The sequence below is a fragment of the Lissotriton helveticus genome, chromosome 11, assembly GCF_964261635.1.
Source record: "Lissotriton helveticus chromosome 11, aLisHel1.1, whole genome shotgun sequence".
NCBI classification, from domain to species: domain Eukaryota; kingdom Metazoa; phylum Chordata; class Amphibia; order Caudata; family Salamandridae; genus Lissotriton; species Lissotriton helveticus.
The window spans coordinates 1,082,530,445-1,082,556,321 of NC_136072.1; the positions used below are offsets into that span (position 1 = coordinate 1,082,530,445).

Genomic DNA, 25,877 nt, shown 5'->3' on the forward strand with positions numbered 1-25,877 from the left:
ATGTAAAGTTTATTTCTAATGCTCTTTGTGGCACTGAGTAATTGATGTTACCCAGCTCTATGACAGGGGCGTAGCTTCTGTTGGTGCAGCAGGTGCAGTTGCACTGGCGCCCACAGACCTGCGGGACCCACTGAACCCTGATTATTGCGGTATTTTATATTCCAAACTTCAACAAGGGGGCCTATTTTCTTCCTTGCTCTAAGGCCCATTTTTTCACCTGAGAGCCTTGAAAGACTGCATGGATCCTCTCTGATTTGAATTGGTGACAATGAGGTCAGGCAAAGAGCTCTTGTGTGGCTGCATCAGCCCAACTGGGCTACCAGATCTGGCACATTTGTATGCTGCATGCAGACGGAGACACACAACGTACACACAGCCATATATAGGGCAAGTATAAAAATCTGTATTGTGACGCAGCTGCGGCATAAATGTTGCGGCCCATTTACAATGTGACGCATCTAGGGAGATGTGTCACATTGTAAAGTCCCGCATCATATTATACCTGCGTCAGGTATAATGTATGCAGGGTGGGCGTTCCCACGCTAAAAGCCTTCTAGAACTGACGCACTGAAATCTACAAGATTTCACTACATCACTCTACGCCTTCACTGTGTCAAAATCCCTACGCCTGCACAGACCAGGCATAAGTTATGACTCAGGGCTTTTTGCGTCACTTTCATGAGCATTTCCAGCAATGCGTCACTTTTGTGCCAACAGATGCGTCAGAATTTCTGACGCATCTGTTAATTCTTGCGCCATGGAGCGCTGTAATGTAAATACAACACATTCATCGTGGCACAAGGACATTCAGCACTGACTCAAGGAAACTTATGCATCCATGCAGTTGCGTCAGGTCCTTGTGAATATTCCCCTAAAATGTTTTGAAAACCAGGAAACCAGTATATTGTACCTCCTAAAGCTAAAAATGAAATGCAGCAAATGCAACTATGTAGTGCCATGAAATGGCAGACGTGCATTATGGAATATGGAAAAATGTATCTATAATTTATTTTCCTTTAAATTGATTGCCGTTCCTTCTCTAGTAAACATTTGAAGACAGTGGGACCTATGAGGATGCTATTATGAATTTGTGCTTCTTATATTTTCCACAACCCATGGTTAGCAGCCTAGATCTCATCTTTGTGTGAAGGTATATCTGCCTGAGCATCAAATCCATAACTTGGGAGGGTGCTGCTTACCTGTACAGCTATTTAGCATACAATTTCCCATAATTCTCTGCGTGTGGCTATCGACGCTTTTGGGGCAGAGAGCTGATAGAACTTAGTAAAACAACACCATTATATGTCTTACATTGCCTATCAGAAGCAGTGGAGGAGTAGTTATGCATAAACAGATAACATCTTTTGAAAAGGAATCATGTTCTTTGTAACATGAGGTACTAGGGCAAGTGTGCATGAAATTCACACTAAATCGTTTAGCTTTGCGCAGTGGCAGTATCGTAGCCAATGAGGTTTAACCGAGGCGCGATTATTGCTTATTGAAAACTTTACCCAATACCCCGTCATGGAGACTTGAAATATAGTCGAAATGGCAATTTTTGACAGTCTCTCCGGAGACTGGAGAATATGTAATTAAAAAATTAAAATAGTTTATTTTGCAATGCAATTTACTTGCAGGTTTGTGATCTGTGACAAGGGCAAAACGGTGACTCTATTTGGCTTCAGTTTACTCTTTACGTTCTCTTTTGTTTTCTCAGCTTTTTAAATACAGCAGTAATTTAGGGATTTATTTTCCTTGATGAGTTTTCGTTATTCTTTAATTTCTTCCCCTTTGTTCTCATCTTTGCTCCACGGATTCGCTTGGGTCAGTGATGGGCAGAGGACGGGCTTTGTTTCTGCTCTCTGAGGTGACTCGCAGTCCGGCGCAGGGCTGGGCTCTTCCGAGGTCTCATCTCCCATTCAAATGTGCACTAACCGCCCATAAAGTTTTTTTCTGGGAGCGAAGGCATTTGTTATCAGTAGGAAAATGTGGAGAGGGTTCATACAGATTGTATGGTGTGTTTGAAACAGAACAAGAACTGACAAAGCTCTTGTTTTTGCCGTTTGACATTATGTAAAGTTTATTTCTAATGCTCTTTGTGGCACTGAGTAATTGATGTTACCCAGCTCTATGACAGGGGCGTAGCTTCTGTTGGTGCAGCAGGTGCAGTTGCACTGGCGCCCACAGACCTGCGGGACCCACTGAACCCTGATTATTGCGGTATTTTATATTCCAAACTTCAACAAGGGGGCCTATTTTCTTCCTTGCTCTAGGGCCCATTTTTTCACCTGAGAGCCTTGAAAGACTGCATGGATCCTCTCTGATTTGAATTGGTGACAATGAGGTCAGGCAAAGAGCTCTTGTGTGGCTGCATCAGCCCAACTGGGCTCCCAGATCTGGCACATTTGTATGCTGCATGCAGACGGAGACACACAACGTACACACAGCCATATATAGGGCAAGTATAAAAATCTGTATTGTGACGCAGCTGCGGCATAAATGTTGCGGCCCATTTACAATGTGACGCATCTAGGGAGATGTGTCACATTGTAAAGTCCCGCATCATATTATACCTGCGTCAGGTATAATGTATGCAGGGTGGGCGTTCCCACGCTAAAAGCCTTCTAGAACTGACGCACTGAAATCTACAAGATTTCACTACATCACTCTACGCCTTCACTGTGTCAAAATCCCTACGCCTGCACAGACCAGGCATAAGTTATGACTCAGGGCTTTTTGCGTCACTTTCATGAGCATTTCCAGCAATGCGTCACTTTTGTGCCAACAGATGCGTCAGAATTTCTGACGCATCTGTTAATTCTTGCGCCATGGAGCGCTGTAATGTAAATACAACACATTCATCGTGGCACAAGGACATTCAGCACTGACTCAAGGAAACTTATGCATCCATGCAGTTGCGTCAGGTCCTTGTGAATATTCCCCTAAAATGTTTTGAAAACCAGGAAACCAGTATATTGTACCTCCTAAAGCTAAAAATGAAATGCAGCAAATGCAACTATGTAGTGCCATGAAATGGCAAACGTGCATTATGGAATATGGAAAAATGTATCTATAATTTATTTTCCTTTAAATTGATTGCCGTTCCTTCTCTAGTAAACATTTGAAGACAGTGGGACCTATGAGGATGCTATTATGAATTTGTGCTTCTTATATTTTCCACAACCCATGGTTAGCAGCCTAGATCTCATCTTTGTGTGAAGGTATATCTGCCTGAGCATCAAATCCATAACTTGGGAGGGTGCTGCTTACCTGTACAGCTATTTAGCATACAATTTCCCATAATTCTCTGCGTGTGGCTATCGACGCTTTTGGGGCAGAGAGCTGATAGAACTTAGTAAAACAACACCATTATATGTCTTACATTGCCTATCAGAAGCAGTGGAGGAGTAGTTATGCATAAACAGATAACATCTTTTGAAAAGGAATCATGTTCTTTGTAACATGAGGTACTAGGGCAAGTGTGCATGAAATTCACACTAAATTGTTTAGCTTTGCGCAGTGGCAGTATCGTAGCCAATGAGGTTTAACCGAGGCGTGATTATTGCTTATTGAAAACTTTACCCAATACCCCGTCATGGAGACTTGAAATATAGTCCAAATGGCAATTTTTGACAGTCTCTTCGGTGACTGGAGAGTATGTAATTAAAAAATAAGATAGTTTATTTTGCAATGCAATTTACTTGCAGGTTTGTGATCTGTGACAAGGACAAAACGGTGACTCTATTTGGCTTCAGTTTACTCTTTACGTTCTCTTTTGTTTTCTCAGCTTTTTAAATACAGCAGTAATTTAGGGATTTATTTTCCTTGATGAGTTTTCGTTATTCTTTTATTTCTTCCCCTTTGTTCTCATCTTTGCTCCACGGATTCGCTTGGGTCAGTGATGGGCAGAGGACGGGCTTTGTTTCTGCTCTCTGAGGTGACTCGCAGTCCGGCGCAGGGCTGGGCTCTTCCGAGGTCTCATCTCCCATTCAAATGTGCACTAACCGCCCATAAAGTTTTTTTCTGGGAGCGAAGGCATTTGTTATCAGTAGGAAAATGTGGAGAGGGTTCATACAGATTGTATGGTGTGTTTGAAACAGAACAAGAACTGACAAAGCTCTTGTTTTTGCCGTTTGACATTATGTAAAGTTTATTTCTAATGCTCTTTGTGGCACTGAGTAATTGATGTTACCCAGCTCTATGACAGGGGCGTAGCTTCTGTTGGTGCAGCAGGTGCAGTTGCACTGGCGCCCACAGACCTGCGGGACCCACTGAACCCTGATTATTGCGGTATTTTATATTCCAAACTTCAACAAGGGGGCCTATTTTCTTCCTTGCTCTAGGGCCCATTTTTTCACCTGAGAGCCTTGAAAGACTGCATGGATCCTCTCTGATTTGAATTGGTGACAATGAGGTCAGGCAAAGAGCTCTTGTGTGGCTGCATCAGCCCAACTGGGCTCCCAGATCTGGCACATTTGTATGCTGCATGCAGACGGAGACACACAACGTACACACAGCCATATATAGGGCAAGTATAAAAATCTGTATTGTGACGCAGCTGCGGCATAAATGTTGCGGCCCATTTACAATGTGACGCATCTAGGGAGATGTGTCACATTGTAAAGTCCCGCATCATATTATACCTGCGTCAGGTATAATGTATGCAGGGTGGGCGTTCCCACGCTAAAAGCCTTCTAGAACTGACGCACTGAAATCTACAAGATTTCACTACATCACTCTACGCCTTCACTGTGTCAAAATCCCTACGCCTGCACAGACCAGGCATAAGTTATGACTCAGGGCTTTTTGCGTCACTTTCATGAGCATTTCCAGCAATGCGTCACTTTTGTGCCAACAGATGCGTCAGAATTTCTGACGCATCTGTTAATTCTTGCGCCATGGAGCGCTGTAATGTAAATACAACACATTCATCGTGGCACAAGGACATTCAGCACTGACTCAAGGAAACTTATGCATCCATGCAGTTGCGTCAGGTCCTTGTGAATATTCCCCTAAAATGTTTTGAAAACCAGGAAACCAGTATATTGTACCTCCTAAAGCTAAAAATGAAATGCAGCAAATGCAACTATGTAGTGCCATGAAATGGCAGACGTGCATTATGGAATATGGAAAAATGTATCTATAATTTATTTTCCTTTAAATTGATTGCCGTTCCTTCTCTAGTAAACATTTGAAGACAGTGGGACCTATGAGGATGCTATTATGAATTTGTGCTTCTTATATTTTCCACAACCCATGGTTAGCAGCCTAGATCTCATCTTTGTGTGAAGGTATATCTGCCTGAGCATCAAATCCATAACTTGGGAGGGTGCTGCTTACCTGTACAGCTATTTAGCATACAATTTCCCATAATTCTCTGCGTGTGGCTATCGACGCTTTTGGGGCAGAGAGCTGATAGAACTTAGTAAAACAACACCATTATATGTCTTACATTGCCTATCAGAAGCAGTGGAGGAGTAGTTATGCATAAACAGATAACATCTTTTGAAAAGGAATCATGTTCTTTGTAACATGAGGTACTAGGGCAAGTGTGCATGAAATTCACACTAAATTGTTTAGCTTTGCGCAGTGGCAGTATCGTAGCCAATGAGGTTTAACCGAGGCGCGATTATTGCTTATTGAAAACTTTACCCAATATCCCGTCATGGAGACTTGAAATATAGTCGAAATGGCAATTTTTGACAGTCTCTTCGGAGACTGGAGAATATGTAATTAAAAAATAAGATAGTTTATTTTGCAATGCAATTTACTTGCAGGTTTGTGATCTGTGACAAGGCCAAAACGGTGACTCTATTTGGCTGCAGTTTACTCTTTACGTTCTCTTTTGTTTTCTCAGCTTTTTAAATACAGCAGTAATTTAGGGATTTATTTTCCTTGATGAGTTTTCATTATTCTTTAATTTCTTCCCCTTTGTTCTCATCTTTGCTCCACGGATTCGCTTGGGTCAGTGATGGGCAGAGGACGGGCTTTGTTTCTGCTCTCTGAGGTGACTCGCAGTCCGGCGCAGGGCTGGGCTCTTCTGAGGTCTCATCTCCCATTCAAATGTGCACTAACCGCCCAGAAAGTTTTTTTCTGGGAGCGAAGGCATTTGTTATCAGTAGGAAAATGTGGAGAGGGTTCATACAGATTGTATGGTGTGTTTGAAACAGAACAAGAACTGACAAAGCTCTTGTTTTTGCCGTTTGACATTATGTAAAGTTTATTTCTAATGCTCTTTGTGGCACTGAGTAATTGATGTTACCCAGCTCTATGACAGGGGCGTAGCTTCTGTTGGTGCAGCAGCTGCAGTTGCACTGGCGCCCACAGACCTGCGGGTCCCACTGAACCCTGATTATTGCGGTATTTTATATTCCAAACTTCAACAAGGGGGCCTATTTTCTTCCTTGCTCTAGGGCCCATTTTTTAGCCTGAGAGCCTTGAAAGACTGCATGGATCCTCTCTGATTTGAATTGGTGACAATGAGGTCAGGCAAAGAGCTCTTGTGTGGCTGCATCAGCCCAACTGGGCTCCCAGATCTGGCACATTTGTATGCTGCATGCAGACGGAGACACACAACGTACACACAGCCATATATAGGGCAAGTATAAAAATCTGTATTGTGACGCAGCTGCGGCATAAATGTTGCGGCCCATTTACAATGTGACGCATCTAGGGAGATGTGTCACATTGTAAAGTCCCGCATCATATTATACCTGCGTCAGGTATAATGTATGCAGGGTGGGCGTTCCCACGCTAAAAGCCTTCTAGAACTGACGCACTGAAATCTACAAGATTTCACTACATCACTCTACGCCTTCACTGTGTCAAAATCCCTACGCCTGCACAGACCAGGCATAAGTTATGACTCAGGGCTTTTTGCGTCACTTTCATGAGCATTTCCAGCAATGCGTCACTTTTGTGCCAACAGATGCGTCAGAATTTCTGACGCATCTGTTAATTCTTGCGCCATGGAGCGCTGTAAGGTAAATACAGCACATTCATCGTGGCACAAGGACATTCAGCACTGACTCAAGGTAAACGTATGCATCCATGCAGTTGCGTCAGGTCCTTGTGAATATTCCCCTAAAATGTTTTGAAAACCAGGAAACCAGTATATTGTACCTCCTAAAGCTAAAAATGAAATGCAGCAAATGCAACTATGTAGTGCCATGAAATGGCAGACGTGCATTATGGAATATGGAAAAATGTATCTATAATTTATTTTCCTTTAAATTGATTGCCGTTCCTTCTCTAGTAAACATTTGAAGACAGTGGGACCTATGAGGATGCTATTATGAATTTGTGCTTCTTATATTTTCCACAACCCATGGTTAGCAGCCTAGATCTCATCTTTGTGTGAAGGTATATCTGCCTGAGCATCAAATCCATAACTTGGGAGGGTGCTGCTTACCTGTACAGCTATTTAGCATACAATTTCCCATAATTCTCTGCGTGTGGCTATCGACGCTTTTGGGGCAGAGAGCTGATAGAACTTAGTAAAACAACACCATTATATGTCTTACATTGCCTATCAGAAGCAGTGGAGGAGTAGTTATGCATAAACAGATAACATCTTTTGAAAAGGAATCATGTTCTTTGTAACATGAGGTACTAGGGCAAGTGTGCATGAAATTCACACTAAATCGTTTAGCTTTGCGCAGTGGCAGTATCGTAGCCAATGAGGTTTAATCGAGGCGCGATTATTGCTTATTGAAAACTTTACCCAATACCCCGTCATGGAGACTTGAAATATAGTCGAAATGGCAATTTTTGACAGTCTCTCCGGAGACTGGAGAATATGTAATTAAAAAATTAAAATAGTTTATTTTGCAATGCAATTTACTTGCAGGTTTGTGATCTGTGACAAGGGCAAAACGGTGACTCTATTTGGCTTCAGTTTACTCTTTACGTTCTCTTTTGTTTTCTCAGCTTTTTAAATACAGCAGTAATTTAGGGATTTATTTTCCTTGATGAGTTTTCGTTATTCTTTTATTTCTTCCCCTTTGATCTCATCTTTGCTCCACGGATTCGCTTGGGTCAGTGATGGGCAGAGGACTGGCTTTGTTTCTGCTCTCTGAGGTGACTCGCAGTTCGGCGCAGGGCTGGGCTCTTCAAAAGGTCTCATCTCCCATTCAAATGTGCACTAACCGCCCAGAAAGTTTTTTTCTGGGAGCGAAGGCATTTGTTATCAGTAGGAAAATGTGGAGAGGGTTCATACAGATTGTATGGAGTGTTTGAAACAGAACAAGAACTGACAAAGCTCTTGTTTTTGCCGTTTGACATTATGTAAAGTTTATTTCTAATGCTCTTTGTGGCACTGAGTAATTGATGTTACCCAGCTCTATGACAGGGGCGTAGCTTCTGTTGGTGCAGCAGGTGCAGTTGCACTGGCGCCCACAGACCTGCGGGACCCACTGAACCCTGATTATTGCGGTATTTTATATTCCAAACTTCAACAAGGGGGCCTATTTTCTTCCTTGCTCTAAGGCCCATTTTTTCACCTGAGAGCCTTGAAAGACTGCATGGATCCTCTCTGATTTGAATTGGTGACAATGAGGTCAGGCAAAGAGCTCTTGTGTGGCTGCATCAGCCCAACTGGGCTACCAGATCTGGCACATTTGTATGCTGCATGCAGACGGAGACACACAACGTACACACAGCCATATATAGGGCAAGTATAAAAATCTGTATTGTGACGCAGCTGCGGCATAAATGTTGCGGCCCATTTACAATGTGACGCATCTAGGGAGATGTGTCACATTGTAAAGTCCCGCATCATATTATACCTGCGTCAGGTATAATGTATGCAGGGTGGGCGTTCCCACGCTAAAAGCCTTCTAGAACTGACGCACTGAAATCTACAAGATTTCACTACATCACTCTACGCCTTCACTGTGTCAAAATCCCTACGCCTGCACAAACCAGGCATAAGTTATGACTCAGGGCTTTTTGCGTCACTTTCATGAGCATTTCCAGCAATGCGTCACTTTTGTGCCAACAGATGCGTCAGAATTTCTGACGCATCTGTTAATTCTTGCGCCATGGAGCGCTGTAATGTAAATACAACACATTCATCGTGGCACAAGGACATTCAGCACTGACTCAAGGAAACTTATGCATCCATGCAGTTGCGTCAGGTCCTTGTGAATATTCCCCTAAAATGTTTTGAAAACCAGGAAACCAGTATATTGTACCTCCTAAAGCTAAAAATGAAATGCAGCAAATGCAACTATGTAGTGCCATGAAATGGCAGACGTGCATTATGGAATATGGAAAAATGTATCTATAATTTATTTTCCTTTAAATTGATTGCCGTTCCTTCTCTAGTAAACATTTGAAGACAGTGGGACCTATGAGGATGCTATTATGAATTTGTGCTTCTTATATTTTCCACAACCCATGGTTAGCAGCCTAGATCTCATCTTTGTGTGAAGGTATATCTGCCTGAGCATCAAATCCATAACTTGGGAGGGTGCTGCTTACCTGTACAGCTATTTAGCATACAATTTCCCATAATTCTCTGCGTGTGGCTATCGACGCTTTTGGGGCAGAGAGCTGATAGAACTTAGTAAAACAACACCATTATATGTCTTACATTGCCTATCAGAAGCAGTGGAGGAGTAGTTATGCATAAACAGATAACATCTTTTGAAAAGGAATCATGTTCTTTGTAACATGAGGTACTAGGGCAAGTGTGCATGAAATTCACACTAAATTGTTTAGCTTTGCGCAGTGGCAGTATCGTAGCCAATGAGGTTTAACCGAGGAGTGATTATTGCTTATTGAAAACTTTACCCAATACCCCGTCATGGAGACTTGAAATATAGTCCAAATGGCAATTTTTTACAGTCTCTTCGGTGACTGGAGAATATGTAATTAAAAAATAAGATAGTTTATTTTGCAATGCAATTTACTTGCAGGTTTGTGATCTGTGACAAGGACAAAACGGTGACTCTATTTGGCTTCAGTTTACTCTTTACGTTCTCTTTTGTTTTCTCAGCTTTTTAAATACAGCAGTAATTTAGGGATTTATTTTCCTTGATGAGTTTTCGTTATTCTTTTATTTCTTCCCCTTTGTTCTCATCTTTGCTCCACGGATTCGCTTGGGTCAGTGATGGGCAGAGGACGGGCTTTGTTTCTGCTCTCTGAGGTGACTCGCAGTCCGGCGCAGGGCTGGGCTCTTCCGAGGTCTCATCTCCTATTCAAATGTGCACTAACCGCCCAGAAAGTTTTTTTCTGGGAGCGAAGGCATTTGTTATCAGTAGGAAAATGTGGAGAGGGTTCATACAGATTGTATGGAGTGTTTGAAACAGAACAAGAACTGACAAAGCTCTTGTTTTTGCCGTTTGACATTATGTAAAGTTTATTTCTAATGATTATAATGATTCTAATGATTATTGCGGTATTTTATATTCCAAACTTCAACAAGGGGGCCTATTTTCTTCCTTGCTCTAGGGCCATTTTTTCACCTGAGAGCCTTGAAAGACTGCATGGATCCTCTCTGATTTGAATTGGTGACAATGAGGTCAGGCAAAGAGCTCTTGTGTGGCTGCATCAGCCCAACTGGGCTACCAGATCTGGCACATTTGTATGCTGCATGCAGACGGAGACACACAACGTACACACAGCCATATATAGGGCAAGTATAAAAATCTGTATTGTGACGCAGCTGCGGCGTAAATGTTGCGCCCCATTTACAATGTGACGCATCTAGGGAGATGTGTCACATTGTAAAGTCCCGCATCACATTATACCTGCGTCAGGTATAATGTATGCAGGGTGGGCGTTCCCACGCTAAAAGCCTTCTAGAACTGACGCACTGAAATCTACAAGATTTCACTACATCACTCTACGCCTTCACTGTATCAAAATCCCTACGCCTGCACAGACCAGGCATAAGTTATGACTCAGGGCTTTTTGCGTCACTTTCATGAGCATTTCCAGCAATGCGTCACTTTTGTGCCAACAGATGCGTCAGAATTTCTGACGCATCTGTTAATCCTTGCGCCATGGAGCGCAGTATTGTAAATACAGCACATTCATCGTGGCACAAGGACATTCAGCACTGACTCAAGGAAACTTATGCATCCATGCAGTTGCGTCAGGTCCTTGTGAATCTTCCCCTAAAATGTTTTGAAAACCAGGAAACCAGTATATTGTACCTCCTAAAGCTAAAAATGAAATGCAGCAAATGCAACTATGTAGTGCCATGAAATGGCAGACGTGCATTATGGAATATGGAAAAATGTATCTATAATTTATTTTCCTTTAAATTGATTGCCGTTCCTTCTCTAGTAAACATTTGAAGACAGTGGGACCTATGAGGATGCTATTATGAATTTGTGCTTCTTATATTTTCCACAACCCATGGTTAGCAGCCTAGATCTCATCTTTGTGTGAAGGTATATCTGCCTGAGCATCAAATCCATAACTTGGGAGGGTGCTACTTACCTGGATAGCTATTTAGCATACAATTTCCCATAATTCTCTGCGTGTGGCTATCGACGGTTTGGGGCAGAGAGCTGATAGAAATTAGTAAAACAACACCATTATATGTCTTACATTGCCTAGCAGAAGCAGTGGAGGAGTAGTTATGCATAAACAGATAACATCTTTTGAAAAGGAATCATGTTCTTTGTAACATGAGGTACTAGGGCAAGTGTGCATGAAATTCACACTAAATTGTTTAGCTTTGCGCAGTGGCAGTATCGTAGCCAATGAGGTTTAACCGAGGCGCGATTATTGCTTATTGAAAACTTTACCCAATACCCCGTCATGGAGACTTGAAATATAGTCGAAATGGCAATTTTTTACATTCTCTTCGGAGACTGGAGAATATGTAATAAAAAAATAAGATAGTTTATTTTGCAATGCAATTTACTTGCAGGTTTGTGATCTATGACAAGGACAAAACGGTGACTCTTTGGCTTCAGTTTACTCTTTACGTTCTCTTTTGTTTTCTCAGCTTTTTAAATACAGCAGTAATTTAGGGATTTATTTTCCTTGATGAGTTTTCGTTATTCTTTAATTTCTTCCCCTTTGTTCTCATCTTTGCTCCACGGATTCGCTTGGGTCAGTGATGGGCAGAGGACGGGCTTTGTTTCTGCTCTCTGAGGTGACTCGCAGTCCGGCGCAGGGCTGGGCTCTTCCGAGGTCTCATCTCCCATTCAAATGTGCACTAACCGCCCATAAAGTTTTTTTCTGGGAGCGAAGGCATTTGTTATCAGTAGGAAAATGTGGAGAGGGTTCATACAGATTGTATGGTGTGTTTGAAACAGAACAAGAACTGACAAAGCTCTTGTTTTTGCCGTTTGACATTATGTAAAGTTTATTTCTAATGCTCTTTGTGGCACTGAGTAATTGATGTTACCCAGCTCTATGACAGGGGCGTAGCTTCTGTTGGTGCAGCAGGTGCAGTTGCACTGGCGCCCACAGACCTGCGGGACCCACTGAACCCTGATTATTGCGGTATTTTATATTCCAAACTTCAACAAGGGGGCCTATTTTCTTCCTTGCTCTAGGGCCCATTTTTTCACCTGAGAGCCTTGAAAGACTGCATGGATCCTCTCTGATTTGAATTGGTGACAATGAGGTCAGGCAAAGAGCTCTTGTGTGGCTGCATCAGCCCAACTGGGCTCCCAGATCTGGCACATTTGTATGCTGCATGCAGACGGAGACACACAACGTACACACAGCCATATATAGGGCAAGTATAAAAATCTGTATTGTGACGCAGCTGCGGCATAAATGTTGCGGCCCATTTACAATGTGACGCATCTAGGGAGATGTGTCACATTGTAAAGTCCCGCATCATATTATACCTGCGTCAGGTATAATGTATGCAGGGTGGGCGTTCCCACGCTAAAAGCCTTCTAGAACTGACGCACTGAAATCTACAAGATTTCACTACATCACTCTACGCCTTCACTGTGTCAAAATCCCTACGCCTGCACAGACCAGGCATAAGTTATGACTCAGGGCTTTTTGCGTCACTTTCATGAGCATTTCCAGCAATGCGTCACTTTTGTGCCAACAGATGCGTCAGAATTTCTGACGCATCTGTTAATTCTTGCGCCATGGAGCGCTGTAATGTAAATACAACACATTCATCGTGGCACAAGGACATTCAGCACTGACTCAAGGAAACTTATGCATCCATGCAGTTGCGTCAGGTCCTTGTGAATATTCCCCTAAAATGTTTTGAAAACCAGGAAACCAGTATATTGTACCTCCTAAAGCTAAAAATGAAATGCAGCAAATGCAACTATGTAGTGCCATGAAATGGCAAACGTGCATTATGGAATATGGAAAAATGTATCTATAATTTATTTTCCTTTAAATTGATTGCCGTTCCTTCTCTAGTAAACATTTGAAGACAGTGGGACCTATGAGGATGCTATTATGAATTTGTGCTTCTTATATTTTCCACAACCCATGGTTAGCAGCCTAGATCTCATCTTTGTGTGAAGGTATATCTGCCTGAGCATCAAATCCATAACTTGGGAGGGTGCTGCTTACCTGTACAGCTATTTAGCATACAATTTCCCATAATTCTCTGCGTGTGGCTATCGACGCTTTTGGGGCAGAGAGCTGATAGAACTTAGTAAAACAACACCATTATATGTCTTACATTGCCTATCAGAAGCAGTGGAGGAGTAGTTATGCATAAACAGATAACATCTTTTGAAAAGGAATCATGTTCTTTGTAACATGAGGTACTAGGGCAAGTGTGCATGAAATTCACACTAAATTGTTTAGCTTTGCGCAGTGGCAGTATCGTAGCCAATGAGGTTTAACCGAGGCGTGATTATTGCTTATTGAAAACTTTACCCAATACCCCGTCATGGAGACTTGAAATATAGTCCAAATGGCAATTTTTGACAGTCTCTTCGGTGACTGGAGAGTATGTAATTAAAAAATAAGATAGTTTATTTTGCAATGCAATTTACTTGCAGGTTTGTGATCTGTGACAAGGACAAAACGGTGACTCTATTTGGCTTCAGTTTACTCTTTACGTTCTCTTTTGTTTTCTCAGCTTTTTAAATACAGCAGTAATATAGGGATTTATTTTCCTTGATGAGTTTTCGTTATTCTTTTATTTCTTCCCCTTTGTTCTCATCTTTGCTCCACGGATTCGCTTGGGTCAGTGAAGGGCAGAGGACGGGCTTTGTTTCTGCTCTCTGAGGTGACTCGCAGTCCGGCGCAGGGCTGGGCTCTTCCGAGGTCTCATCTCCCATTCAAATGTGCACTAACCGCCCATAAAGTTTTTTTCTGGGAGCGAAGGCATTTGTTATCAGTAGGAAAATGTGGAGAGGGTTCATACAGATTGTATGGTGTGTTTGAAACAGAACAAGAACTGACAAAGCTCTTGTTTTTGCCGTTTGACATTATGTAAAGTTTATTTCTAATGCTCTTTGTGGCACTGAGTAATTGATGTTACCCAGCTCTATGACAGGGGCGTAGCTTCTGTTGGTGCAGCAGGTGCAGTTGCACTGGCGCCCACAGACCTGCGGGACCCACTGAACCCTGATTATTGCGGTATTTTATATTCCAAACTTCAACAAGGGGGCCTATTTTCTTCCTTGCTCTAGGGCCCATTTTTTCACCTGAGAGCCTTGAAAGACTGCATGGATCCTCTCTGATTTGAATTGGTGACAATGAGGTCAGGCAAAGAGCTCTTGTGTGGCTGCATCAGCCCAACTGGGCTCCCAGATCTGGCACATTTGTATGCTGCATGCAGACGGAGACACACAACGTACACACAGCCATATATAGGGCAAGTATAAAAATCTGTATTGTGACGCAGCTGCGGCATAAATGTTGCGGCCCATTTACAATGTGACGCATCTAGGGAGATGTGTCACATTGTAAAGTCCCGCATCATATTATACCTGCGTCAGGTATAATGTATGCAGGGTGGGCGTTCCCACGCTAAAAGCCTTCTAGAACTGACGCACTGAAATCTACAAGATTTCACTACATCACTCTACGCCTTCACTGTGTCAAAATCCCTACGCCTGCACAGACCAGGCATAAGTTATGACTCAGGGCTTTTTGCGTCACTTTCATGAGCATTTCCAGCAATGCGTCACTTTTGTGCCAACAGATGCGTCAGAATTTCTGACGCATCTGTTAATTCTTGCGCCATGGAGCGCTGTAATGTAAATACAACACATTCATCGTGGCACAAGGACATTCAGCACTGACTCAAGGAAACTTATGCATCCATGCAGTTGCGTCAGGTCCTTGTGAATATTCCCCTAAAATGTTTTGAAAACCAGGAAACCAGTATATTGTACCTCCTAAAGCTAAAAATGAAATGCAGCAAATGCAACTATGTAGTGCCATGAAATGGCAGACGTGCATTATGGAATATGGAAAAATGTATCTATAATTTATTTTCCTTTAAATTGATTGCCGTTCCTTCTCTAGTAAACATTTGAAGACAGTGGGACCTATGAGGATGCTATTATGAATTTGTGCTTCTTATATTTTCCACAACCCATGGTTAGCAGCCTAGATCTCATCTTTGTGTGAAGGTATATCTGCCTGAGCATCAAATCCATAACTTGGGAGGGTGCTGCTTACCTGTACAGCTATTTAGCATACAATTTCCCATAATTCTCTGCGTGTGGCTATCGACGCTTTTGGGGCAGAGAGCTGATAGAACTTAGTAAAACAACACCATTATATGTCTTACATTGCCTATCAGAAGCAGTGGAGGAGTAGTTATGCATAAACAGATAACATCTTTTGAAAAGGAATCATGTTCTTTGTAACATGAGGTACTAGGGCAAGTGTGCATGAAATTCACACTAAATTGTTTAGCTTTGCGCAGTGGCAGTATCGTAGCCAATGAGTTTTAACCGAGGCGTGATTATTGCTTATTGAAAACTTTACCCAATACCCTGTCATGGAGACTTGAAATATAGTCCAAATGGCAATTTTTGACAGTCTCTTCGGTGATTGGAGAGTATGTAATTAAAAAATAAGATAGTTTATTTTGCAATGCAATTTACTTGCAGGTTTGTGATCTGTGACAAGGACAAAACGGTGACTCTATTTGGCTTCAGTTTACTCTTTACGTTCTCTTTTGTTTTCTCAGCTTTTTAAATACAGCAGTAATTTAGGGATTTATTTTCCTTGATGAGTTTTCGTTATTCTTTTATTTCTTCTCCTTTGTTCTCATCTTTGCTCCACGGATTCGCTTGGGTCAGTGATGGGCAGAGGACGGGCTTTGTTTCTGCTCTCTGAGGTGACTCGCAGTCCGGCGCAGGGCTGGGCTCTTCCGAGGTCTCATCTCCTATTCAAATGTGCACTAACCGCCCAGAAAGTTTTTTTCTGGGAGCGAAGGCATTTGTTATCAGTAGGAAAATGTGGAGAGGGTTCATACAGATTGTATGGAGTGTTTGAAACAGAACAAGAACTGACAAAGCTCTTGTTTTTGCCGTTTGACATTATGTAAAGTTTATTTCTAATGATTATAATGATTCTAATGATTATTGCGGTATTTTATATTCCAAACTTCAACAAGGGGGCCTATTTTCTTCCTTGCTCTAGGGCCATTTTTTCACCTGAGAGCCTTGAAAGACTGCATGGATCCTCTCTGATTTGAATTGGTGACAATGAGGTCAGGCAAAGAGCTCTTGTGTGGCTGCATCAGCCCAACTGGGCTACCAGATCTGGCACATTTGTATGCTGCATGCAGACGGAGACACACAACGTACACACAGCCATATATAGGGCAAGTATAAAAATCTGTATTGTGACGCAGCTGCGGCGTAAATGTTGCGCCCCATTTACAATGTGACGCATCTAGGGAGATGTGTCACATTGTAAAGTCCCGCATCACATTATACCTGCGTCAGGTATAATGTATGCAGGGTGGGCGTTCCCACGCTAAAAGCCTTCTAGAACTGACGCACTGAAATCTACAAGATTTCACTACATCACTCTACGCCTTCACTGTGTCAAAATCCCTACGCCTGCACAGACCAGGCATAAGTTATGACTCAGGGCTTTTTGCGTCACTTTCATGAGCATTTCCAGCAATGCGTCACTTTTGTGCCAACAGATGCGTCAGAATTTCTGACGCATCTGTTAATTCTTGCGCCATGGAGCGCTGTAAGGTAAATACAGCACATTCATCGTGGCACAAGGACATTCAGCACTGACTCAAGGAAACTTATGCATCCATGCAGTTGCGTCAGGTCCTTGTGAATATTCCCCTAAAATGTTTTGAAAACCAGGAAACCAGTATATTGTACCTCCTAAAGCTAAAAATGAAATGCAGCAAATGCAACTATGTAGTGCCATGAAATGGCAGACGTGCATTAGGGAATATGGAAAAATGTATCTATAATTTATTTTCCTTTAAATTGATTGCCGTTCCTTCTCTAGTAAACATTTGAAGACAGTGGGACCTATGAGGATGCTATTATGAATTTGTGCTTCTTATATTTTCCACAACCCATGGTTAGCAGCCTAGATCTCATCTTTGTGTGAAGGTATATCTGCCTGAGCATCAAATCCATAACTTGGGAGGGTGCTGCTTACCTGGACAGCTATTTAGCATACAATTTCCCATAATTCTCTGCGTGTGGCTATCGACGGTTTGGGGCAGAGAGCTGATAGAAATTAGTAAAACAACACCATTATATGTCTTACATTGCCTATCAGAAGCAGTGGAGGAGTAGTTATGCATAAACAGATAACATCTTTTGAAAAGGAATCATGCTCTTTGTAACATGAGGTACTAGGGCAAGTGTGCATGAAATTCACACTAAATTGTTTAGCTTTGCGCAGTGGCAGTATCGTAGCCAATGAGGTTTAACCGAGGCGCGATTATTGCTTATTGAAAACTTTACCCAATACCCCGTCATGGAGACTTGAAATATAGTCGAAATGGCAATTTTTGACAGTCTCTTCGGAGACTGGAGAATATGTAATTAAAAAATAAGATAGTTTATTTTGCAATGCAATTTACTTGCAGGTTTGTGATCTGTGACAAGGCCAAAACGGTGACTCTATTTGGCTGCAGTTTACTCTTTACGTTCTCTTTTGTTTTCTCAGCTTTTTAAATACAGCAGTAATTTAGGGATTTATTTTCCTTGATGAGTTTTCATTATTCTTTAATTTCTTCCCCTTTGTTCTCATCTTTGCTCCACGGCTTCGCTTGGGTCAGTGATGGGCAGAGGACGGGCTTTGTTTCTGCTCTCTGAGGTGACTCGCAGTCCGGCGCAGGGCTGGGCTCTTCTGAGGTCTCATCTCCCATTCAAATGTGCACTAACCGCCCAGAAAGTTTTTTTCTGGGAGCGAAGGCATTTGTTATCAGTAGGAAAATGTGGAGAGGGTTCATACAGATTGTATGGTGTGTTTGAAACAGAACAAGAACTGACAAAGCTCTTGTTTTTGCCGTTTGACATTATGTAAAGTTTATTTCTAATGCTCTTTGTGGCACTGAGTAATTGATGTTACCCAGCTCTATGACAGGGGCGTAGCTTCTGTTGGTGCAGCAGCTGCAGTTGCACTGGCGCCCACAGACCTGCGGGTCCCACTGAACCCTGATTATTGCGGTATTTTATATTCCAAACTTCAACAAGGGGGCCTATTTTCTTCCTTGCTCTAGGGCCCATTTTTTAGCCTGAGAGCCTTGAAAGACTGCATGGATCCTCTCTGATTTGAATTGGTGACAATGAGGTCAGGCAAAGAGCTCTTGTGTGGCTGCATCAGCCCAACTGGGCTCCCAGATCTGGCACATTTGTATGCTGCATGCAGACGGAGACACACAACGTACACACAGCCATATATAGGGCAAGTATAAAAATCTGTATTGTGACGCAGCTGCGGCATAAATGTTGCGGCCCATTTACAATGTGACGCATCTAGGGAGATGTGTCACATTGTAAAGTCCCGCATCATATTATACCTGCGTCAGGTATAATGTATGCAGGGTGGGCGTTCCCACGCTAAAAGCCTTCTAGAACTGACGCACTGAAATCTACAAGATTTCACTACATCACTCTACGCCTTCACTGTGTCAAAATCCCTACGCCTGCACAGACCAGGCATAAGTTATGACTCAGGGCTTTTTGCGTCACTTTCATGAGCATTTCCAGCAATGCGTCACTTTTGTGCCAACAGATGCGTCAGAATTTCTGACGCATCTGTTAATTCTTGCGCCATGGAGCGCTGTAAGGTAAATACAGCACATTCATCGTGGCACAAGGACATTCAGCACTGACTCAAGGTAAACGTATGCATCCATGCAGTTGCGTCAGGTCCTTGTGAATATTCCCCTAAAATGTTTTGAAAACCAGGAAACCAGTATATTGTACCTCCTAAAGCTAAAAATGAAATGCAGCAAATGCAACTATGTAGTGCCATGAAATGGCAGACGTGCATTATGGAATATGGAAAAATGTATCTATAATTTATTTTCCTTTAAATTGATTGCCGTTCCTTCTCTAGTAAACATTTGAAGACAGTGGGACCTATGAGGATGCTATTATGAATTTGTGCTTCTTATATTTTCCACAACCCATGGTTAGCAGCCTAGATCTCATCTTTGTGTGAAGGTATATCTGCCTGAGCATCAAATCCATAACTTGGGAGGGTGCTGCTTACCTGTACAGCTATTTAGCATACAATTTCCCATAATTCTCTGCGTGTGGCTATCGACGCTTTTGGGGCAGAGAGCTGATAGAACTTAGTAAAACAACACCATTATATGTCTTACATTGCCTATCAGAAGCAGTGGAGGAGTAGTTATGCATAAACAGATAACATCTTTTGAAAAGGAATCATGTTCTTTGTAACATGAGGTACTAGGGCAAGTGTGCATGAAATTCACACTAAATCGTTTAGCTTTGCGCAGTGGCAGTATCGTAGCCAATGAGGTTTAACCGAGGCGCGATTATTGCTTATTGAAAACTTTACCCAATACCCCGTCATGGAGACTTGAAATATAGTCGAAATGGCAATTTTTGACAGTCTCTCCGGAGACTGGAGAATATGTAATTAAAAAATTAAAATAGTTTATTTTGCAATGCAATTTACTTGCAGGTTTGTGATCTGTGACAAGGGCTAAATGGTGACTCTATTTGGCTTCAGTTTACTCTTTACGTTCTCTTTTGTTTTCTCAGCTTTTTAAATACAGCAGTAATTTAGGGATTTATTTTCCTTGATGAGTTTTCGTTATTCTTTTATTTCTTCCCCTTTGATCTCATCTTTGCTCCACGGATTCGCTTGGGTCAGTGATGGGCAGAGGACTGGCTTTGTTTCTGCTCTCTGAGGTGACTCGCAGTTCGGCGCAGGGCTGGGCTCTTCAAAAGGTCTCATCTCCCATTCAAATGTGCACTAACCGCCCAGAAAGTTTTTTTCTGGGAGCGAAGGCATTTGTTATCAGTAGGAAAATGTGGAGAGGGTTCATACAGATTGTATGGAGTGTTTGAAACAGAACAAGAACTGACAAAGCTCTTGTTTTTGCCGTTTGACATTATGTAAAGTTTATTTCTAATGCTCTTTGTGGCACTGAGTAATTGATGTTACCCAGCTCTATGACAGGGGCGTAGCTTCTGTTGGTGCAGCAGGTGCAGTTGCACTGGCGCCCACAGACCTGCGGGACCCACTGAACCCTGATTATTGCGGTATTTTATATTCCAAACTTCAACAAGGGGGCCTATTTTCTTCCTTGCTCTAAGGCCCATTTTTTCACCTGAGAGCCTTGAAAGACTGCATGGATCCTCTCTGATTTGAATTGGTGACAATGAGGTCAGGCAAAGAGCTCTTGTGTGGCTGCATCAGCCCAACTGGGCTACCAGATCTGGCACATTTGTATGCTGCATGCAGACGGAGACACACAACGTACACACAGCCATATATAGGGCAAGTATAAAAATCTGTATTGTGACGCAGCTGCGGCATAAATGTTGCGGCCCATTTACAATGTGACGCATCTAGGGAGATGTGTCACATTGTAAAGTCCCGCATCATATTATACCTGCGTCAGGTATAATGTATGCAGGGTGGGCGTTCCCACGCTAAAAGCCTTCTAGAACTGACGCACTGAAATCTACAAGATTTCACTACATCACTCTACGCCTTCACTGTGTCAAAATCCCTACGCCTGCACAAACCAGGCATAAGTTATGACTCAGGGCTTTTTGCGTCACTTTCATGAGCATTTCCAGCAATGCGTCACTTTTGTGCCAACAGATGCGTCAGAATTTCTGACGCATCTGTTAATTCTTGCGCCATGGAGCGCTGTAATGTAAATACAACACATTCATCGTGGCACAAGGACATTCAGCACTGACTCAAGGAAACTTATGCATCCATGCAGTTGCGTCAGGTCCTTGTGAATATTCCCCTAAAATGTTTTGAAAACCAGGAAACCAGTATATTGTACCTCCTAAAGCTAAAAATGAAATGCAGCAAATGCAACTATGTAGTGCCATGAAATGGCAGACGTGCATTATGGAATATGGAAAAATGTATCTATAATTTATTTTCCTTTAAATTGATTGCCGTTCCTTCTCTAGTAAACATTTGAAGACAGTGGGACCTATGAGGATGCTATTATGAATTTGTGCTTCTTATATTTTCCACAACCCATGGTTAGCAGCCTAGATCTCATCTTTGTGTGAAGGTATATCTGCCTGAGCATCAAATCCATAACTTGGGAGGGTGCTGCTTACCTGTACAGCTATTTAGCATACAATTTCCCATAATTCTCTGCGTGTGGCTATCGACGCTTTTGGGGCAGAGAGCTGATAGAACTTAGTAAAACAACACCATTATATGTCTTACATTGCCTATCAGAAGCAGTGGAGGAGTAGTTATGCATAAACAGATAACATCTTTTGAAAAGGAATCATGTTCTTTGTAACATGAGGTACTAGGGCAAGTGTGCATGAAATTCACACTAAATTGTTTAGCTTTGCGCAGTGGCAGTATCGTAGCCAATGAGGTTTAACCGAGGAGTGATTATTGCTTATTGAAAACTTTACCCAATACCCCGTCATGGAGACTTGAAATATAGTCCAAATGGCAATTTTTGACAGTCTCTTCGGTGACTGGAGAATATGTAATTAAAAAATAAGATAGTTTATTTTGCAATGCAATTTACTTGCAGGTTTGTGATCTGTGACAAGGACAAAACGGTGACTCTATTTGGCTTCAGTTTACTCTTTACGTTCTCTTTTGTTTTCTCAGCTTTTTAAATACAGCAGTAATTTAGGGATTTATTTTCCTTGATGAGTTTTCGTTATTCTTTTATTTCTTCCCCTTTGTTCTCATCTTTGCTCCACGGATTCGCTTGGGTCAGTGATGGGCAGAGGACGGGCTTTGTTTCTGCTCTCTGAGGTGACTCGCAGTCCGGCGCAGGGCTGGGCTCTTCCGAGGTCTCATCTCCTATTCAAATGTGCACTAACCGCCCAGAAAGTTTTTTTCTGGGAGCGAAGGCATTTGTTATCAGTAGGAAAATGTGGAGAGGGTTCATACAGATTGTATGGAGTGTTTGAAACAGAACAAGAACTGACAAAGCTCTTGTTTTTGCCGTTTGACATTATGTAAAGTTTATTTCTAATGCTCTTTGTGGCACTGAGTAATTGATGTTACCCAGCTCTATGACAGGGGCGTAGCTTCTGTTGGTGCAGCAGGTGCAGTTGCACTGGCGCCCACAGACCTGCGGGACCCACTGAACCCTGATTATTGCGGTATTTTATATTCCAAACTTCAACAAGGGGGCCTATTTTCTTCCTTGCTCTAGGGCCCATTTTTTCACCTGAGAGCCTTGAAAGACTGCATGGATCCTCTCTGATTTGAATTGGTGACAATGAGGTCAGGCAAAGAGCTCTTGTGTGGCTGCATCAGCCCAACTGGGCTCCCAGATCTGGCACATTTGTATGCTGCATGCAGACGGAGACACACAACGTACACACAGCCATATATAGGGCAAGTATAAAAATCTGTATTGTGACGCAGCTGCGGCATAAATGTTGCGGCCCATTTACAATGTGACGCATCTAGGGAGATGTGTCACATTGTAAAGTCCCGCATCATATTATACCTGCGTCAGGTATAATGTATGCAGGGTGGGCGTTCCCACGCTAAAAGCCTTCTAGAACTGACGCACTGAAATCTACAAGATTTCACTACATCACTCTACGCCTTCACTGTGTCAAAATCCCTACGCCTGCACAGACCAGGCATAAGTTATGACTCAGGGCTTTTTGCGTCACTTTCATGAGCATTTCCAGCAATGCGTCACTTTTGTGCCAACAGATGCGTCAGAATTTCTGACGCATCTGTTAATTCTTGCGCCATGGAGCGCTGTAATGTAAATACAACACATTCATCGTGGCACAAGGACATTCAGCACTGACTCAAGGAAACTTATGCATCCATGCAGTTGCGTCAGGTCCTTGTGAATATTCCCCTAAAATGTTTTGAAAACCAGGAAACCAGTATATTGTACCTCCTAAAGCTAAAAATGAAATGCAGCAAATGCAACTATGTAGTGCCATGAAATGGCAGACGTGCATTATGGAATATGGAAAAATGTATCTATAATTTATTTTCCTTTAAATTGATTGCCGTTCCTTCTCTAGTAAACATTTGAAGACAGTGGGACCTATGAGGATGCTATTATGAATTTGTGCTTCTTATATTTTCCACAACCCATGGTTAGCAGCCTAGATCTCATCTTTGTGTGAAGGTATATCTGCCTGAGCATCAAATCCATAACTTGGGAGGGTGCTGCTTACCTGTACAGCTATTTAGCATACAATTTCCCATAATTCTCTGCGTGTGGCTATCGACGCTTTTGGGGCAGAGAGCTGATAGAACTTAGTAAAACAACACCATTATATGTCTTACATTGCCTATCAGAAGCAGTGGAGGAGTAGTTATGCATAAACAGATAACATCTTTTGAAAAGGAATCATGTTCTTTGTAACATGAGGTACTAGGGCAAGTGTGCATGAAATTCACAATAAATTGTTTAGCTTTGCGCAGTGGCAGTATCGTAGCCAATGAGTTTTAACCGAGGCGTGATTATTGCTTATTGAAAACTTTACCCAATACCCTGTCATGGAGACTTGAAATATAGTCCAAATGGCAATTTTTGACAGTCTCTTCGGTGATTGGAGAGTATGTAATTAAAAAATAAGATAGTTTATTTTGCAATGCAATTTACTTGCAGGTTTGTGATCTGTGACAAGGACAAAATGGTGACTCTATTTGGCTTCAGTTTACTCTTTACGTTCTCTTTTGTTTTCTCAGCTTTTTAAATACAGCAGTAATTTAGGGATTTATTTTCCTTGATGAGTTTTCGTTATTCTTTTATTTCTTCCCCTTTGTTCTCATCTTTGCTCCACGGATTCGCTTGGGTCAGTGATGGGCAGAGGACGGGCTTTGTTTCTGCTCTCTGAGGTGACTCGCAGTCCGGCGCAGGGCTGGGCTCTTCCGAGGTCTCATCTCCTATTCAAATGTGCACTAACCGCCCAGAAAGTTTTTTTCTGGGAGCGAAGGCATTTGTTATCAGTAGGAAAATGTGGAGAGGGTTCATACAGATTGTATGGAGTGTTTGAAACAGAACAAGAACTGACAAAGCTCTTGTTTTTGCCGTTTGACATTATGTAAAGTTTATTTCTAATGATTATAATGATTCTAATGATTATTGCGGTATTTTATATTCCAAACTTCAACAAGGGGGCCTATTTTCTTCCTTGCTCTAGGGCCATTTTTTCACCTGAGAGCCTTGAAAGACTGCATGGATCCTCTCTGATTTGAATTGGTGACAATGAGGTCAGGCAAAGAGCTCTTGTGTGGCTGCATCAGCCCAACTGGGCTACCAGATCTGGCACATTTGTATGCTGCATGCAGACGGAGACACACAACGTACACACAGCCATATATAGGGCAAGTATAAAAATCTGTATTGTGACGCAGCTGCGGCGTAAATGTTGCGCCCCATTTACAATGTGACGCATCTAGGGAGATGTGTCACATTGTAAAGTCCCGCTTCACATTATACCTGCGTCAGGTATAATGTATGCAGGGTGGGCGTTCCCACGCTAAAAGCCTTCTAGAACTGACGCACTGAAATCTACAAGATTTCACTACATCACTCTACGCCTTCACTGTGTCAAAATCCCTACGCCTGCACAGACCAGGCATAAGTTATGACTCAGGGCTTTTTGCGTCACTTTCATGAGCATTTCCAGCAATGCGTCACTTTTGTGCCAACAGATGCGTCAGAATTTCTGACGCATCTGTTAATTCTTGCGCCATGGAGCGCTGTAAGGTAAATACAGCACATTCATCGTGGCACAAGGACATTCAGCACTGACTCAAGGAAACTTATGCATCCATGCAGTTGCGTCAGGTCCTTGTGAATATTCCCCTAAAATGTTTTGAAAACCAGGAAACCAGTATATTGTACCTCCTAAAGCTAAAAATGAAATGCAGCAAATGCAACTATGTAGTGCCATGAAATGGCAGACGTGCATTAGGGAATATGGAAAAATGTATCTATAATTTATTTTCCTTTAAATTGATTGCCGTTCCTTCTCTAGTAAACATTTGAAGACAGTGGGACCTATGAGGATGCTATTATGAATTTGTGCTTCTTATATTTTCCACAACCCATGGTTAGCAGCCTAGATCTCATCTTTGTGTGAAGGTATATCTGCCTGAGCATCAAATCCATAACTTGGGAGGGTGCTGCTTACCTGGACAGCTATTTAGCATACAATTTCCCATAATTCTCTGCGTGTGGCTATCGACGGTTTGGGGCAGAGAGCTGATAGAAATTAGTAAAACAACACCATTATATGTCTTACATTGCCTATCAGAAGCAGTGGAGGAGTAGT

The 25,877-nt window shown here is 42.3% G+C and overlaps 12 non-coding genes across 12 annotated transcripts; all 12 read left to right on the forward strand.

Annotated features, from left to right (window-relative positions):
• The first annotated feature begins 1,437 nt into the window (after positions 1–1,437).
• On the forward strand, positions 1,438–1,577 carry LOC144793669 (U4 spliceosomal RNA). The gene has a single exon (XR_013603146.1). It is a non-coding gene; the product is annotated as a U4 spliceosomal RNA (small nuclear RNA).
• Positions 1,578–3,508: 1,931 nt separating this feature from the next.
• LOC144793896 (U4 spliceosomal RNA) lies at positions 3,509–3,648 on the forward strand. The gene has a single exon (XR_013603348.1). It is a non-coding gene; the product is annotated as a U4 spliceosomal RNA (small nuclear RNA).
• A 1,930-nt stretch (positions 3,649–5,578) lies between these two features.
• LOC144793661 (U4 spliceosomal RNA) lies at positions 5,579–5,718 on the forward strand. The gene has a single exon (XR_013603139.1). It is a non-coding gene; the product is annotated as a U4 spliceosomal RNA (small nuclear RNA).
• Positions 5,719–7,649: 1,931 nt separating this feature from the next.
• On the forward strand, positions 7,650–7,789 carry LOC144793829 (U4 spliceosomal RNA). Its single transcript, XR_013603291.1, has one exon. It is a non-coding gene; the product is annotated as a U4 spliceosomal RNA (small nuclear RNA).
• A 1,932-nt stretch (positions 7,790–9,721) lies between these two features.
• Positions 9,722–9,861, forward strand: LOC144793098 (U4 spliceosomal RNA). Its single transcript, XR_013602763.1, has one exon. It is a non-coding gene; the product is annotated as a U4 spliceosomal RNA (small nuclear RNA).
• A 1,827-nt stretch (positions 9,862–11,688) lies between these two features.
• LOC144793779 (U4 spliceosomal RNA) lies at positions 11,689–11,828 on the forward strand. Its single transcript, XR_013603246.1, has one exon. It is a non-coding gene; the product is annotated as a U4 spliceosomal RNA (small nuclear RNA).
• Positions 11,829–13,756: 1,928 nt separating this feature from the next.
• On the forward strand, positions 13,757–13,896 carry LOC144793898 (U4 spliceosomal RNA). Its single transcript, XR_013603349.1, has one exon. It is a non-coding gene; the product is annotated as a U4 spliceosomal RNA (small nuclear RNA).
• A 1,930-nt stretch (positions 13,897–15,826) lies between these two features.
• On the forward strand, positions 15,827–15,966 carry LOC144793105 (U4 spliceosomal RNA). The gene has a single exon (XR_013602769.1). It is a non-coding gene; the product is annotated as a U4 spliceosomal RNA (small nuclear RNA).
• A 1,827-nt stretch (positions 15,967–17,793) lies between these two features.
• Positions 17,794–17,933, forward strand: LOC144793642 (U4 spliceosomal RNA). Its single transcript, XR_013603122.1, has one exon. It is a non-coding gene; the product is annotated as a U4 spliceosomal RNA (small nuclear RNA).
• A 1,931-nt stretch (positions 17,934–19,864) lies between these two features.
• LOC144793670 (U4 spliceosomal RNA) lies at positions 19,865–20,004 on the forward strand. Its single transcript, XR_013603147.1, has one exon. It is a non-coding gene; the product is annotated as a U4 spliceosomal RNA (small nuclear RNA).
• A 1,932-nt stretch (positions 20,005–21,936) lies between these two features.
• On the forward strand, positions 21,937–22,076 carry LOC144793040 (U4 spliceosomal RNA). The gene has a single exon (XR_013602711.1). It is a non-coding gene; the product is annotated as a U4 spliceosomal RNA (small nuclear RNA).
• Positions 22,077–24,006: 1,930 nt separating this feature from the next.
• Positions 24,007–24,146, forward strand: LOC144793106 (U4 spliceosomal RNA). The gene has a single exon (XR_013602770.1). It is a non-coding gene; the product is annotated as a U4 spliceosomal RNA (small nuclear RNA).
• Positions 24,147–25,877: the final 1,731 nt, after the last annotated feature.